The sequence below is a fragment of the Rousettus aegyptiacus genome, unplaced genomic scaffold (assembly GCF_014176215.1).
Source record: "Rousettus aegyptiacus isolate mRouAeg1 unplaced genomic scaffold, mRouAeg1.p scaffold_m13_p_8, whole genome shotgun sequence".
In the NCBI taxonomy this organism is placed as follows: domain Eukaryota; kingdom Metazoa; phylum Chordata; class Mammalia; order Chiroptera; family Pteropodidae; genus Rousettus; species Rousettus aegyptiacus.
The window spans coordinates 85,012,780-85,026,080 of NW_023416311.1; positions in this window are offsets into that span (position 1 = coordinate 85,012,780).

The following is a 13,301-nucleotide window of genomic DNA, read 5'->3' on the forward strand; positions in this document are numbered from 1 at the left end:
TTCAGTTTTTCATATAAGAAAAATGAGACTCAGAGAGTGTCAGTTTTTCACCTAAGATCACCCAGGTAGTAAGTGGTGGGTGGGAATTGGAGCACAGATCCTGGGACTCTAGCTTTCTTTCCTTTGTACCAACTGCCTTCCTGGGCAGCTACACATTTGGCAGTGGCCACTTTTGGAACTCTCAAGGATATCATGATGCTTAGCCCTGCTTTTTATTGCTAGAAAAATGGTGACGAAGCCCTAAAGAAAGGGGTCAATGGGGTAATTCATGTATTTGGTCTTCTAGCCACTAAAATGAATATTTTTACATACAAAGCACTACTTTAGTGTTCTAGATGATGCAGTGATTAATAATATATGGTTATTGACCTCTTGAGTCTAATAAACACTTGGGGAGAAAAGGCCTACAGTACGTGAGAGAAGCAACCATTAGAGTTTTCTGGCAGCAAGCAACACAAACTAAGGCCAATTTAAGTGAAAAAAAAAATTGTTTTTGGAAGGGAATTGGAGTAACCTAGAAACCTAAAGGAAAAATCGTATAGCCAGGCCTCATAATGAACAGAAACAGAGCAACTTCAACATTCTAACAGCTATGCTATAGTAGGTAACTTATTTAGCACTCTCTGTGTGCCTGGCCCTGTTCTACATAATCTATATCTATATCTTTAACCTACACCACAATATAATAAACTAGGTACTATCGTTGTTATTATTATTATTATTATTATTATTATTATTATTACTTTAGTAGATGAGGAAATTGAGGCATAGAAAGATTAAATAACTTGCCCAAAGTCTCACAGACATCTTCAGGATGCCACTGTGATAATGACTGTTTTAAAAGATTTTCATTTTTGTGACATTTTCCTCAAGATTCAGATTTAAGGGACCTAATAAGGGCATATTCCTGACTTTAGACAAGGAGGTGATATTACTAGAAGAAATTGGGCAAAAATAACAGAGATCCGCTGTACCATAGACATCATAAAAGCCAAGTGAGGACATTTTTATGAACTAGTTTAGTTACAAGCTTTGAGGTTTAAAGACTTGTCTCAGACCAGACACAATTGCAACCAGTCATTTGACCACAAAGCCAGGGTGACTGAGCTTCCCAGTGACTAGATGGATGTCATGCAGGTACTTTCCTAGTGAAAGGAGAGGCCACACTGAAATTTTAGGACGGTAAAATCAGCCTGGGAATGCTGGCAGTTATTACAAGATATCTGGAAAGTACCTTGCACCTTAAATATCAGGTAAAATGGTCACAAGTGAAGGATACCTGGATAAGATATCTATGTTTTAGAACAGCTTAATCTGATAGTGTACTTGGTCTGATAGTATCTCATCTCCACCCTATCACCATGGTTCTCTCACTCCCACTCTTCGATCCTGGCCTTCTCGTTGGAAGAAAAAAGCAGTTAACTTCGACAAGCCATTCCATCTTTTGTTCATCCAATAAATGTCTATTAAGCCCATTCTACGAAAACATGATGGACACCATTTCTATCACTGGCAAGCAGACTGGTGGGGGCTACAGGACAGTGAATACGCCATTATAGTTCATTGTGTTGCCTGCTCTAATGGGGACATTGTGGGTGCTGTGAGAGCACATAGGATCTTGTGGGGGTAATTAGAGAAGGCTTACTGGAGGAGGTAATATTTAAAAGAACTTGAGGGAAAAGGAGCTGCTAGCAAAATAGTGTATCGGGAAGATGAAATATTTTGGGCGAAGGTCAGGTGAAGGTGTCGTGGCCTGTGATGAGAGGAAGGGAGACAAGAATGATACTGTGATGCTTCGATCTGCTTGGAACAGAAAATAAAACAGGTCCAGAGGTAATCAGAACAACTGGATTAAGATAAGGGCCAGAAAGAATTCAAGAAGGGTGAGACTCCATCTCAGCAGGGAGAATCTCAAATGCCCTGGGAGAGGCAGGATTTGAGATGAGTCTTGAAGGATGAATACTTTCAGTCAGCAGAAACAAAGTAAAGGGCACATGTGGAGGAGGAAAGTCCTGAGGCAGGTCAGGGCGAATTCTTTACCCCGTTTCTTGGTGCAATATTTCACCTGCCCGGATTTGTGCCCCCAGCCCCATGCTTCCTTTGTTTTTCTTTCATTCGTTTTTCAAAATTCTTGTGGTTACATCCTCTGTGAAGATGTCCAGACCAGCAGATGCTTTTACTCTGTGCTACTGAAGCTGTTGTTCAAGTCATTTTTACATTCTCCAGGATTTAGCATAATTCTGAGAACACACCAAGTGTTTAGCGGTTTTGATAAGTCTATTACTTTATTACCAAGTGAACATATGGAGAGAGAGTCTGGCCCAGTGTTTGTTAGTGTGGTCTTGAAATCAAACTATTTAGATTCAGATTCTCAGGATGCTACATTCTAGATCTATAGATTTGGATCAATTATTTCAATCCAAGCTTCTTAATTTGTAAGATGGATAGAACAAAATCTCCTCTAGGTATCTTGAAAGATAAAAATGAAGTATTTAGCAGAGTGCCTGGACATAGTGACCATGGAACATGTATTACTTGTTGATAGTGTTGGTATTATAATATAATATCATCTCTCACACTGTGCACATAAGTGGCAACAATACAGGGAAAACACAATAAAATTGGAAATTATATGAAAAAGACTTCAAAGGGCAGAATGTTTCTTGACTTAAGAAAGAATGATAATGAGGATAGAGAAGTACAGTCAAGCCTGTACAATAATCTACTCTATTTGTTGACAACTTAGTTAGACAAGTCTGCCCTTAGTACCAGAAGCTAAAGTGCTTTCTGAAATTAGTAATGAGATCGTCAGAGGCTCAGTAAAGGCTAGAGAAACTTTGCAAAATTTAAAACAAAAGAATATATATAAAATCATTGGCATTCCCTCATTCTCTTCTAAAGTGTGATCTCCTGCAGCCTTCCATGCCCTTCATTGTGTCATTCTGTGTTTACATATTCCTTCAGGCCATCCTGAATTCCCTACTCTGGCATTCAACTTCAACAACTCTTTCCTAAGTGTCTTATATCTACCTACTCCCTTCCGTGGCCTCTTTCTGTGAAAAATTTCACTCCATTCCCTTAGGTGGGTTCATTCACCCAGAGTAGTAAAAAACAATATAAATAAATTACATCATTTTTCCATTTCTTCACAAAACATTTATTCGAATATTCATGTATACTCAGTATTTATACCAGGCATGGGATACTTAAATAATATTGAGAGCCTTACTTTAATGGATATTTTTATTTCAAAAAAAGGTAGCTGATCATACATTCTTTAGTCCATAGGTAGCATTTTAGGAAGTATCAAAGAGATGTTGAAAAAGCTTCTAAAACTACAGATAATCATCTATACTGCTTAGATTCAGGCATGACCACAGTAATAATGTCCAGATTTAATGTTTACTTTTAACGATAGTCCGAATTACAGAAATGGAAAGAGAACTTGCAAATACCAGTACTGTGGATATGTCATATACTTATTACGTGTCATATGGTTAATTCTTGACATTTGTGAGGTTTTTGTTATAGGTTAATTAAGAGCACAGGCTCAGGACTCAACACCTTTGAGTTCAAACTCCAACTGCCACTCTTAGCATTGTGACCTTAGGTAAATTATTTACTTCTGTAGATTCAGTTCCCTTATTTGTACAATGAAACTTCAGAGTTGATAAAAATTAAATGATTTTGTTTAAAAGTTCTCAATATGTAATGTTTTTTAGTATAATAAGTATGTTATTGAAATCTGGAATTAATCTATTGGTACTAATTTTTCTTTCTGCATCATGCGATGCATGTGTATTTCAGACATGAACGAGTACATTCAACATCCAGAAAAACTCTCCAGAATGCCAAAACCAATAAATGCGCAATCTCAAAATACTCTACTTCCACTCTCACATTCATGCGTATTTATAGCATCTCACCCTAAAAAGGCATCTGTTTTATTTTTTCTCCTCTTTTTTAATTCAAAGAAACATTAACACGTTTAATACTGGTTGTCTTTCGGTGTAATCTCAGAACCAATTGTTATTCAAGAAAATTGTTACAGAGACAAATGTTGAAATTACAGACATCTCTATAGTTCATTTTAGGAACAAATAGGGGGATATCCAAGAGTTTTTTCTGCAAATTAAAAATTTATCATTGACCCATCATCATCTTTCTCTTTCAGATAGCTAGGTGTTTAAGATGATAAAGAAATAAGAATAGAAGGTAATCGTGAGATTATTTCATTAATCTTCTGTCATTCTTGTATTTTCATCTATTTTTGGATTAGTGAGAATTTACTTGTCTTCATTCCTGTATCCAGCTACCACACCGAACTGAAGGATGTAGGTCTCAGTAATAAAAAATGTTAACATAACTTTGCCAAATAATTTTTAAATGGTGAATTCAAGGAGAAAAATCACACAAACCATTGATTTGGCATGCTGCACACTGAACAACTTAGTTGACTCAATTTTTCACTTTTTCTCCAGGCACAGTGATATCATGTTGATATTTTTTGGTATTAGAATTGACTACTGCAAAATAACATGCTCATATCTTATCATGAATTTTCTAGAGAGATTTTGGAAGGTCACGATGGACAAATGCTTTATGCATGTTTAAGGACCAGAAAATCTGGTGAAGAAATAGTTTATTTGAACTCAAACTGCATAATTGGCTTAGAGACATTCACATATGCCCCATTCTGTGGCCATTAAGTGTACTTGAAAATCCCTTTGAAAGGAAAGGGAGCTCTGCATGAGCAGGGCCTCCGTATGAAGTGATGGTTTTCTCCAAAGCACATTTGAATCTCAGGAGACACCATTGTGCTGGACAGAATTTTATGCAAAGCTAAAATTATACTCCACTATTGTGCGAAGGTCTCCAGTTTCTTATTATATGAGGATTTTTCTTTATAACTACATTTATATGAAAGAGTTTGTAAATAATGAATAACATTTTTAAAGGATTATGCATTTGATATTGTTTATGATATGGTTTCAAATTTCAGCTTTGAATATTTTTTGCAAATATTAGCTGTTAAATAAGGAATATCCAAAATTATTCTTTAGTCTTTTGGTTTAGTGACTATATTAAGTTTGGATTCTCAAATATTATATTTATATAAATTGTGTATAAGCTACATAGCTTATATTTTTAAAGTAAATATTATATTTATATAAGTTATGTAGCTTATATATTAAATTAAATAATTTATATATTTTATATAAATATATACATACATATGCATAGTTATTGTTATTTTGATTTTTCTAAAATTTTTTCAATATTTTCTTAAAGTATTTTCATAAAAAGTTATATGCATGATTTTTACTGGAAACTGAGAATCCAAAATAAACATTATATATAATTTCATCTTATTGTATGAAGTGAGCTACTAATAAAAGTAGAATAGACAGATAAATGTTAATAGATATTCCTTTGGTATATAACAACACATTTACTACATGGAATTATTACATATTCTGTTATTTTAAAGGGAATATAATATGTTTGAAATTTGGAAAAAATAAATAGTAAAATGATAAAAAGATAAATTTCTATAATGAAATTAACTTTCTATATTTTTTTCTTCCAAAATATTTAGAGCAAAATAATTGGGTTCTTACATTTCATATCAAGACGTCTTTAAACATTTTAACCTGAATTTCAAGATGTTAATGTCCCTAAAAAATGAAGTCTCAAATATTTTTATATTATATTATAGAGATACAAAATTCAAACAGGTTAAGTGATTTGCATAGAAGATTGTAAAACTGAACAACTTTCATTGACTATTTTTTCTTCAGAATTGTATGGGAAGATTGAGAAGTAACTAAAGACATATTCCTATATCTTAATAGTGCTTTTTTAATGTAACAAGGCCAAATCATTTTTTTCTGTTGTTTTGATGTGATGATTCTAGACTTTTATAAGTTCAGATGTTATTCATACTTCAGAGAATATTGATAAGATGCTTTAACATATATATGTACAGAGAGTTGTGCAAATGGGTCAAAATTATGAAGTTTATGAATAATCATATGAAGTCTTTATGCTGCAATAAAAACCCTCAGTTAGAAATCAGAAGAATTTTGAGCTCTTTGGCAAACTACCTAGCCTATTCACCCTTAGTTTTTCTCATTTGTAAAATGGGAACCTATAGAAAAACACAAACGAAATGGCCATAGAACTGTAGAAAGAAATACATACATTAAGTTTACGTGTATATAGAAGTAGTTTTAAAAATCCTGCCTATTTTGAAGGTTACACACCAACCTCTTTATTTCTTCTTGCCAATTAAAATGTCTTACTCTCTTTTGCTTGTTTTGTATTTGCAGATTTGAATCAGTAATTTAAAGGGAATGAGAACTTCCATACAAAAGACATTCAGAAGTTGCTGCAATAAAAATGGACATTCACACTATTGTCTTTTCCTTGACTCGGGTGGAAACTAGATATAAAATAGCATAGCAGATTCTTCTCTGCCCCTTTTTTAAGTTTCTTCAAACTTCCCTGGCAAGTCATTTAATAATTTGAGGAAAGTTGATTTGGAATGATCTGTACCCTTCAAATGGACACTCAACCAAGGAGATAGTACTTGGTTGCTTATAAGGATGCTATCTATGTAGAACATGCTTAAAAGAGATAAGCTTGTCATTTAAGAAAAATATAATTGTGAGAATAAACATCAGACGCCCTGACTTTGAGAAACCTATGCGTATGTTCTCATTGTTCACAAATTATTATGAAAATACCAAGCATTTGACAATGATGTGCACTGCTCCAATACCAAGAAAATTTGGAAGCACCAGAATAAAAAACAATATGAATAGATTTAAGATATTAAATAATCTCATCTGGAACTTAAAATATTCAAGTGATATATAGCTTCACTGAGTCTCATTTATATAAACTGATATATTTTTTGTGTCGGACACTTAAGGAAAACCAAAAATTTTAAGTTTAACATTTGCCCATATTAAGAAATGCATTTCTTTTTAAATACAAAAAAAAAATGGTAGAACAAAGTTAATTGTTATTTTTAGCCAACATTTATGCTTTTTCTTTGTTTTTCTTCTTTCAAATGTTCAGTTCTCGAGTTTGGGGGTTCTTTGTTGGTTTGGTAGAGAGTTTGAACATACACCTAATTAAAAAAAAATAAAACTCAGCAACACCAGAAAAGCATTGTCACCAAACAATAAATAACACTTCCCTCTAAAATATCACTTAAAGATGAATACATTTCGGGAGTTGAAAGGTGGCAGCGCACCTGCGGCACAAACCTTAAATGAAAAATAAAGACACCTGGGTTTTGGGTGCCTTTCCCTCTTCAAAATAAAATTCTTTACAACATACAAGACAAATGGCACAAAAGTGAAAGGGCAGTGATGCAGATTGGATAGGCTTACAGCGTAATTGAATTAAGACTTGTGCGCCACATATGACCACAAAGCGGGCCTATGGCTCTGGCCTGCTGAATGGAGGTGGCTGGCCTGTCAATAAAGACCCTTTAAACTGGTTAAATGCATCATAAGCGTGTGCAGAGAGCTTTCTAGCTAACAGGTGGCTGAGTAAACCTCAGCTGGTGCCACACAGGGCTGTCGCATTGACCTTCTTTAGGATAATTTCAGCCCTCTTTTAAAAAAAAATTTGTTACTGTACTTGCTGTGGTGGAAACAATTTAGGGATGAATAATTTCTTTTGGTCCCTAGAGGCGCCGGTGGCTCTCTTTCCCCCTCTCCCTTTTTTTCTTGCACTCTCTCTCTCCCCCTTTTTCCTCAGTCTTGCAACTGAATTAACATAAAGGAACAGTGACAACAGCAAGCTGAAAAGCATAGCTGGTGGGAGGATTAAGTATATCATTGAAAAGAATTATGTTGTAAATGACTAGGAGGGGTAGGAGCTTCTGTTCCGTGGTCCCATCTGGTCCTTAAAGAATACCTTGTTGTAATTACCCCCAGATGGTTTGTGCTGCACTGGGGTCTGTACAGCCAGGTGCCACTGTGCCCTGCTGGGTGTGATATTCATTGCTACATGCAGTGACAAAAATGGACTTTATTGAAACCTAATTTCTTCCAGGGTATTACACAAATATGAAATGAACCTAGCTCATCGAGAGAGAGCTTTGTTTATTTCCAAGCCGAAACAACCTTACCTAAGATAAGGCTGCCTGGTTATTTTACTTTTAACAACAATCCTAAAATGAAGAAGCAAAAAGCAATTCGCAACATGCGCTGAATTTAATTCAGTATTTTTAAATAACGGACATAGTCAATGCTGATGCCAGGTTTTCATTTCTTGTTATTAGGTAGACTTAAAATACTAGCTAAGATTTTCCAGACCTTCTTTTAATCATTTCATTAAAAAAATTAACAGTAAATAAAGTAAATTGTAGTACATCCAAGTCTAAACACTTTTTTATATTACTGAGCAAATATTTATAGAATTGAAAATCTAATCAGATATTGTTTACTATAAAATACACTTTACCACTTAAGAAACAAGTTTGAACATTTTTGTGTTGCACTTTAACATTGATAGTATTAAAGAAAAATAAGAAAATGAAAAATAAATATAAAAAATTAGCTGTCTCGATGTACACAAAATGGGATCTTACAAAATTATGCTTACTTTTTCTATCAGGAAATTTCATTTTAATATATTTTTAAAAATTTTAAAGCAACAATAACTGGAAAATAAAGGTTAAATGTCATAATCATATAATTCAGTTATATTTAGTTTATTTTTCTAATTATATTTGCAGTAACTAATAATTCTTATTTGATAAATTATATAACTTGATAATTTTAAAAACAAAAATATTTATCCATTCTATATTATTTTTATTAGGGGTTGATAATTTTAAAAAGAAAATATTTATCCACTCTATGTCTTTCTTACTATAATTTTGCATATATGTTGACATTTTAGAAAGTTACTTAAATTATTAAATCACAACTTTTTCAATGTAGAATTTGGAAATTTTTAATATGAAAATTAAATGGGAATTATAGTGAATAGCAGAAAATGAATTCATTTGATATTGTTTTTTTCTTTATAGTTATGTTTTGTATAGTGTAAAGAAAATATAAGCAAGGTTATTCTTAATGAGAATATTTTCTTTTAATGTTTTTGATCAGCATGTTAAACTATGAAAGTGTTGCCTAAAAACAAAATAAAAATGTTTCTTGCTTCATATGTAAAAGAAAGTTAAATACATAGACAAACAATAAAATGCAAAAAATGATGTTAAAGGCTGGCGGCTTATGGGTTAGGAGCAGTTGTTCTAAAAAACTGAACTTTGTCAACTGAGAATAGGTTTTACGTACGTTGTAAATAAAATTTTGAAGTGAAATTCTGTCTTTACATACAGTCTCAATAGTCTGAAATTTTCTGTATTTTGAGGGCAGATTTTTTTTTAGTACCCACACTATATGTTCAATACATAGGACGACAGTAATGTGAGGTAGAAGAACTCTGGAGGAGAACCCAAAGACTTGAGCTCCTGTTCCAGCCTGGTGCTTGATCTCTGTAATCCTGGACATGCATCAAAACTTCACAAACTGCGGTTTCCTCATCTGTAAAACAATTGTAAAAGAGCTCGGTTATAAGATCAGATTTGTGTTTTGAAAAATATGTGTGTTTGATGATATCATGAGAAATACAGGAAAGGGCATGGGTACTACATTAGTCTATGTATTCATGATCAGGGCTCCAATCATGACAGGTTAGATGAAATAGAGAAGAGAGAGGAAGGAGGAAGGAGACATTAAAGAATAGGGAGTCTTAATTGTGACTTAAATGGAACTTTTAAGTATCTTGTCAATTTTTTTTCATTGTTGATGCATTTTAGTACACTCCTTTAAATGTTGCAGAAGAATTTTTTTTTAAAAAAATAGATTTCTGTTGCCGTTTTTCTTTCTCTATTTCCTTCTCTTATTGAGTGAAACATTTTCATGGAAACTGCTTCCTTGATACTTTAGTTATTTGGAAAAGAAAATTTTAAAACTTTAGCAAAACAACAACGACAACAAAAACTATGCTCTTTTTTTACTAACAAACTTATCACTTAGGTTTCAGAATAATCAAGCTTAAGTTTTGGACAATTACTAGTGCAAAATAATGTTTTGGGGCCTCTGTTAAAATATTAGAGGAGGAGGTTACTCTTCAGCAAGTTGGTGTAAATTGTGGTTTATATGCTTCGTTTCTTGAATAAAATCAATATTCTGGGAGTATCACCAGAAAGAAACAGACCATCAGACAGACAGATAGATAGACAAATTGTATGCATACAGATATATGTCTGCAAGTCTTGTGCCCTCTATCAATTTTATTCTCCAAATGGCCTCTTCTACCTCTAAAAACACTTCTGATGTATCACCCATTCACATCAAGATTCATTGAAATCAGAGACTATTGTTTTATTCTTTGGTCTATTTTTAATATCTAATAAAGTGTTTGCCATTTGATAGTCATGCTACAAAGATTTATTGGATAAATGAACATTTTCTATTTATTTATTATTTCTTGTTTTTGCTATGTGCAAATAGAGAAAGCGAGCACAAGTATGACATCATTGCCATTCTCAAGTAGTTTTAAAGTAAAAACACTGAAAGCTAAAACGGGATAGGTATTATGGAAAAGATGAAACAAAGTCCAATGGGGGCTCTAGAGAGTAGAGAGGTTATGTGCAGCAAATTTTCTTGGAGAAGCTTTATGTTTTTTTCTTTGAATATTTTTTGGAGAATGGTTATGATGCAACATATGGATTTGGGTTGAAGGAAAGCATCCCAGGAGGATAAGATGGTGAGAACAAAGGCACTGTGTCAGTGAAAGTTCTCACATTTGGAGGTAATGGTGACATCAGTCTCTATTCTTTAGGTATTGACCATTGAAATGTTTTGACCTTGGGTACTTCATGAGAGCTGCTTGCTACAAAGAACTAGAGGGAAAAAGTAGGCCTTAAAAAGTTAATTTTCTCACTGGATAAAATAGAGCAGTATGTAAACCCAACTGTTTGTTGTCAAATCCCTAAGCCTCTGCCTTCATTCTAATTATTACCAAATCACGAGTCGTTAAGAGGTGTAAAGTCCAAAACTTTACCATGTTTTAAAAAAATACATTTCCTTCCATATTTGGGTTTCTTTTTTTAAAAGAATAATTCAATAATAAGAAAAAAATAATTCATTGAGAATAGCTAAGATATGGAAATAACCTAAATGTCTGTCAGTGGATGAATGGATAAAGAAGATATAGTATATATACCTCAGTATTACAGGGTATTGGTTCCAGGACCCTCTGCAGATACCAAAATCTGAGAATGCTCAAGTCCCTTATATAAAATGGTATAATATTTGCATATAACATACACACATCCTCCCATATACTTTAAATCATCTCTAAATTATATGTAATACTTCATACAAACTAAATACTATGTAAATAGTTGTTATACTGCATTGTTTATAGAAAAACGACAAAAATCAGAGTCTGTATATGTCAGTACAGATGCAATCATCATAGGCCTAACTACATAGTACATGTCAGCAACAACATAACTTTAAAAAAAAATAATTTTGATCTTCAGTTTGTTCAGTCACAGATGCATTATGCTTAATGAAATAAGCCAGAGAAAGGCAAATATTGTAAATCACTTATACATGGTATTTAAAAAAGCTTCACTCATAGAAACAATGAACAATCTACAACCTACAATCCTGGTTACCAGCAGCTGGGAGTGGGAGGAACTGCGGAGATAAAGGGTACAAAATTGCAACTAAAAGTTGAACAAGTTTTGGAGATCTAATGCACAACATAGTAATTACAGTAAATAATACTGAATTATGTTCTTCAAAGTTGGTAAGAGGCTAGATCTTAAATGTTCTCATCACATAAAAGAAATAATAATTACGTGACACAATAGAGGTGCTAGTTAACACTACCATGGTAATCATATTGCAACATATAAATGTATTAAACCAATACATTATATACCTTACAGTTACATAGTATTTATGTCAATTATATCTTAATAAAAAATTTAAAAATTAAACGATTCTCACAAGACCCCAGAAAAATTAAAGATAATGAATTAGCACACCTGACTTGCTACACAAACCACGTGAGAAAAGGAGATAGATCAGTGGAAAGAAATGCCACCCCAAATGTGCTTTCCTGGATTAAAATGGCTTTTCCTTTGACTTTGGCTTTTCTGGATCCTTTGCGAAAAAGCAAAACGTCAAAAGTTTTCTTCTAAGCTTCGAGAGGAATATTGTGGCTAAAAACTCCAGATCCACCACACAGACATATATTTCCTCATGCTCTGCAATTCTGTAATACCTGCTCTACCACACTAGTGATGTGCAAAAAAGAAAAAAAAATATGGGAAAGCATTATCTGTGTAGTTGCCATTGCCCTCTCAGTGGTCTTTCTGTCTTAAATTTTATCTTCTTTCAGGTCTTCCTTTTCTTCTGGAATTAATTTTTCTAAAATTTTATTTATCTATTTCCTTCTCATTGTAAGAAATAACCCTGTGAAATCTATTTGATATACAGATATTGTTGGTGATGGTGTATTCTTCTTTTTTTGACTACCTATGAAGAAAAACTCTTTTGTTTTAGCACAAGGAATAAGTTCGTTTTCTTTTTATTTGTAAGTAAATGAATAGTGCAATTATGTTCTCATTTTTATCTCTCTTCTAAAAAGCCTAGAAGTTAACTGGTGGCCTGTTCTAGCATTTTCTAGACCTTAACTATGTATTCTGATATCCATATCCTGTTGATTTCAAATTATTTAAGCATTTTTTCTCTGAATTCACTGTATTACTCATTTTTCCTTTTATTTCATTTTGCTGTGAGTCACTTTAAATCTATACTTGAGTAGGTGAGAAATAAATGAACAATTATCTAAAAAATTCACCCTCTCCTCTACGTTCCTACTAGATATTACATATTTTTCTATTATTGCTTTTATCACCATTTACTTGCATTTGCATGTCTGCCATTCATATTGGAGAATATGCTTTTTTAATACATGACCCATGTATGTAAATAAGTCTATAGATTGAACCAATATCGAAATAGAAAGAGAAATGCAATAACTTTGGAAAACAGAATGCAATTCATTCATCTTTTTAACACACAACATGTCAAATTTTTTTGCAAGCAAATTACAGCTTTTTGGAATGCTAATATTAAAAGCTAAAAACTCAGAAAAGCTACTAAAAGAATTCCAAGCCTTAAGTGAATTCTTGTTTATTCTATCTTTTGAGGCTGTTAAATTTAACCAAGTATTTAACTAAATTCTTT